The sequence below is a fragment of the Mobula hypostoma genome, chromosome 6 (genome assembly GCF_963921235.1).
Source record: "Mobula hypostoma chromosome 6, sMobHyp1.1, whole genome shotgun sequence".
In the NCBI taxonomy this organism is placed as follows: domain Eukaryota; kingdom Metazoa; phylum Chordata; class Chondrichthyes; order Myliobatiformes; family Myliobatidae; genus Mobula; species Mobula hypostoma.
In genome coordinates this window covers 3,260,162-3,265,296 of record NC_086102.1, presented here as the reverse complement: position 1 = coordinate 3,265,296, position 5,135 = coordinate 3,260,162, and the positions used below count along the sequence as shown (strand labels likewise).

Sequence of the window (5,135 nt, the reverse complement as noted above, 5' to 3'; positions counted from 1 at the left end):
TCTTTAATCTTTCTTAATCTTAGACTCATTACCACTCTGACATGTCGATCCATGGCCTCCTCTACTGCCATGATGAGGCCACACTCAGGTTGGAGGAGCAACACTTCATATTCCTAATAACGCTTCCAATTCACGTATAGTCTTAAGTTAACTTTGTGTGTAATTAAAGTTGTATGTCCTAATGTCTAATAAACTGGGCTTTTTGCTTTCAGTAGGAGAGAGACCGAGAGAGAGAGAGAGATCGGGGTTTGTCAGGACTTCATGCTGGACAAAGTATGGAGCTGTCATCATGTTTCCTGGTAGATATGTTTTTGTAAACATTGGCAGTTTTCTTTTCACTAATTTTACTAATTTTTTGCAAGTTTAACTTTTGATGCACCTAATAAACACCCTTGCACTAAAGTGCTGAGGAATTCCAGCCATTTTTCCTTTGGTCGTAAGTCACATATCTAAAACATTTCCTTGGTCTTACTGATATTGAGTGCAAGGTTGTTGTTACAACACCACTCAACCAGCTGACTGCATGCTACCTTTGCTTTTTTACAGTTTGTCCTATCCTGAATCCCCTTACTCCGGTTCCCATTCTCCTGCCAAATTAGTTTAAATCCTCTACAATAACTCTAACAAACCTGCCCGGGAGAATATTGGTTCCCTTCGGGTTCAGGTACAACCCGTCACTTTTGAACAGGTCATACCTCCCCCAGAAGAGATCCCAATGATCCGAGAACCTGAAGCCCTGCCCCCTGCACCAACTTCTCAGCCACGCATTAATCTGCCAAATCATCCTGTTTCTACCCTCACTCTCACATGGCACAGGCAGCAATCCAGAAATTGCTACCCTGGAGGTCCTTCTTCTCAGCTTTCTTCCTAGCTCTCTAAATTCTCTTTTCAGGACCTCTGCTTTTCCTTCCTATGTCATTGGTACCAATATGTACCAAGACACCTGACTGCTCCCCCTTCCTCTCCAAAATGCTGTGGACATAATCTGAGCCAACCCTGACCCTGGCAACATACCATCCGTGTGTCCCATTCACATCCACAGAATGCCTGTTCCTCTGATTAATGAGTCTCCTATCACAACCGCTCCCCTCTTCTCCCTCTCTCCGTTCTGCAGCATGGACCTTTACTCAGTGCCAGTAACCTGGTCTCCGTGGCATTCCTCTGAGAGGTCATCCCACACAGCTGTATACTTATTATCGAGGGGAATGGCCACAGGGGTGATCTGTGCTAACCTCCTATTCACATTTTCATTTCTCCTCACAGACACTCGCCTCCTGCAACTTCAGGGTAACTACTTCCCTGTAACTCTGATCGATGATCTCCTCACTCTCCTGTACAAGCTGGAGATCATCCAGATCGCTAACACGGTCTTCAAGGAGCTGCAGCCGGATGCACTTCGCACAGATGTTCCCTGGGAGACTCTGGGTCTCCAGGACTCCAACATCTGGCATGAAGAACACACAACAACCATTTAAACTACACTAAGTACCCCTGACACAGTAAGAAAAAAGGGAAACTTTCAAGTTTACAGCTTACCGAGAGCCAACGCCTCCATTGAGTCAAAGGCTGACACTCCCACTCTCAACACTGGTCTATTCCGCTTGTCTGTTCTGCACTTTTATTTACTCCTCTCTGTGCTGCTCCCACCGCTGATTGGGCCGCCGGAATGACACCGAACACCTGCGAAGCTCTCCTCTTAAATGAGCGCCACCAACCTGTGAGAAACCTCCTGGCTGTGCACTACTGGACTGCATAAAGAGGTACATTTTCATATCTCTGCTCATTCACTAACACAGGCCGTACATAAAACCACTCAAACACCATACACCAACACACAGTGTTTTATGATGCATCTCGCATCCAATTTTCAAACACTCATTCTGTGGATGTGATCGAAAATCTCGGAATGGTTTACAACATAGAACATAGAACATTACAGCACAGTACAGGCCCTTCAGCCCATGGTGTTGTGCCGACCTTTTAACCTGCTCTAAGATCAACCTAACCCTTCCCTCACACATAGTCCTCTATTTTTTTTTATCATTCACGTGCCTTTCTATGAGTCTCTAAATGTCTCTAATACATTTGCCTATCCTGCCATCCCTGGCAGGATGTTTCATGCACCCACCACTCTGTGTAAAAAAATTACTTCTGACAACTCCCTTTATACTTTCCTCTAATCATCTTAAAATTAGGCCCCATCATTTGAGGGTATTGTTACAGCCCAGGCTATCTATCCCAGCAGTTCATGGCACACCACATCGCTCTTGGCAGAACCAGCAGTGTGGTGAGTGTTGTGAGACTGGTCACAGTCAAAGGGCAGGAGGAATGAGAGTGCCAGCAGGGTGGGCATCTGCCTGTGCCAGCACCCGCCTGTACATTTGGAAACAGGCGTGGTGTAGCTGTCACTGTTCATCCACCCAATAGATTTGCGGACTGCACCTTGGCTAATTTCCACACCTGACAACTGTGCTACTCTGGAAGAGCACTGGTGATGAAAAGCTGAAGGCAGGGGCAATCTGGATGGCCATTTGTCAGCTGGGGCAGCGACCTACAATACGAACAGAATTCACTGCCAACAACAGCAGATGGAGCTGTCGGATTACGATAATAAAGCCAGTCAGCTTTACCACCATCTGACCCGCTGCCAACCTAAAATTCAGACCACCCAGGGCAGGAGGTGCCACCTCTCACTACCTAAACCCAATCCCAACATCCACAAGACCAAAGGACGCAGGAACGATATCCAGCCGTCAGTCTGAGACGTGTTTGTTCTGAGCTTCAGCTAAAAGCAGTTCCAGCACTGTGGCACTCCCACAGTGCTGTACAGAACACTAGACTAGATCACATATCCACAAAACACCGAAGCAGGCTGAGGCTCTTTAGCCTGTAGAGTCTGCTCCACCATTCCAACATGGGCAAAGCTGATTTCCTATCCTTCTCAACCCCATGTTCCTGCCGTCTCCCCGTAACCTTTGACATCCTTACTAATCAAGGACCTATCAACCTCTACTTTAAATCTCTGAATACTGAAGCATAACGTAATCTATAGAAATCAACCAGCCCTTTCTTCTACTATCACTCAATGATCATCCTTTCCTGACATGCCCTTGGCTGAATGGTTGATGACACTGGAGTTTAGAAGAATAACGGAGGATCTCGTTGAAACTTACTGCATGTTGAAAGACCTAGCCCTAGGTAGAGTGGATGTGGAGAGGATGTTTCCTATAGTGGGGAGTCTAGGACCAGAGGACACAGATAGAGTGGATGTGGAGAGGATGTTTCCTATAGTGGGGGAGTCTAGGACCAGAGGACACAGATAGAGTGGATGTGGAGAGGATGTTTCCTGTAGTGGGGGAGTCTAGGACCAGAGGACACAGATAGAGTGGATGTGGAGAGAATGTTTCCTATAGTGGGGAGTCTAGGACCAGAGGACACAGATAGAGTGGATGTGGAGATGATGTTTCCTATACTGGGGAGTCTAGGACCAGAGGACACAGATAGAGTGGATGTGGAGATGATGTTTCCTATAGTGGGGGAGTCTAGGACCAGAGGACACAGATAGAGTGGATGTGGAGATGATGTTTCCTATACTGGGGAGTCTAGGACCAGAGGACACAGATAGAGTGGATGTGGAGAGGATATTTCCTATAGTGGGGAGTCTAGGACCAGAGGACACAGATAGAGTGGATGTGGAGATGATGTTTCCTATACTGGGGAGTCTAGGACCAGAGGACACAGATAGAGTGGATGTGGAGAGGATGTTTCCTGTAGTGGGGAGTCTAGGACCAGAGGACACAGATAGAGTGGATGTGGAGAGGATGTTTCCTGTAGTGGGGAGTCTAGGACCAGAGGACACAGATAGAGTGGATGTGGAGAGGATGTTTCCTATAGTAGGGAGTCTAGGACCAGAGGACACAGATAGAGTGGATGTGGAGAGGATGTTTCCTATAGTGGGGAGTCTAGGACCAGAGGACACAGATAGAGTGGATGTGGAGGGGATGTTTCCTACAATGGGGGAGTCAGAGAACAGAGGGCACAGGCTCGGAGCAGAGGGATGCCCATTAGAAAAGAAATGAGGAGGAATTTCTTTAGCCAGAGGACAGGGATTCTGTGGAATTTATTGTCACAGAGGGTGTGGAGCCCAAGTCACTGGGTATATTTAGAGTGAAGGTTGATAGGTTCTGGATTAATAAGGGTGTAAAAGATTGTGGGGAGAAGGAAGGAGAAAGGAGTTGAGAGGGATAATAAGTCATCCATGAAGGAATGTCAAAACAAGTTGATTGGCCGAATGGCGTTATTCTGCTCCTATGTCTTACAGTCTGTGACAGCACTTCTGGTTTGCAACTTTTACAAACCTGGGCTCATATTTTTTATGGTATTTTATGCAATCGTTCTGCTTATTCAGCTGCCGCGGCTATGGCCTTGTAATATTTCCTCCTTTATTCTCAGAAAAATATTTTCTTTTCACGGCGTATAAGAAGACAGCAGAAAATCATTCAAACTGGCATGCTAGGCCAAAATTGGATTTCATTGTACTTGACAACAGCTCAATATGCAGACTTTAAAAATCCCTTTCTGCCTGGTTATGGTTCAGTAGGCAGCAACTTTGCACCTGAATGGTCCTTGTGTGTTTGAGACCTGGATCCAGTGACTAGTGGTGTTCCACTGGGACCATATTGGGTTTGCTACTTCTCTTGTGTTAATAATCTGCACGACAGAATTGATGGCTTTGTGGACAAGTCTGCAGGTAACACAAAGATCAGTAGAGAAGCAGGCAGTGTTGTGGATCTCACCCAGTCCATCATGGATAAAGCCCTCTCACCATTGAGCTCATCTACGAGGAGTGTTGTTTCAGGAAAGGGAAAGCAGCATTCACCATCCAGCCTTGCTCTCTTCTCATTGCCGCCATCAGGTAGGACATACAGGAGCCTCAGGAACAGTTACCACCCCTCAGGCATCAGGCTCTCGAACCAGAGAGTATAACTTCACTCGCCCCAACATTGAAATGTTCCCACGACCTGTGGACTCACTTTCAAGGACTCTTCATCTCATGTTCTCGATATTGATTGCTTATTTATTTATTATTATAATTGTGTTTTTTTTTTCCTTTTTCTGTTTGTACAGTTAGTTGT

General features: G+C 46.2%; 1 long non-coding RNA gene across 1 annotated transcript; it reads left to right on the top strand.

The window, feature by feature from the left end:
* Positions 1–250: 250 nt before the first annotated feature.
* On the top strand, positions 251–4,640 carry LOC134347443 (uncharacterized). Its single transcript, XR_010018156.1, has 3 exons — positions 251–299; positions 1,264–1,760; positions 4,453–4,640. It is a non-coding gene; the product is annotated as an uncharacterized LOC134347443 (long non-coding RNA).
* Positions 4,641–5,135: the final 495 nt, after the last annotated feature.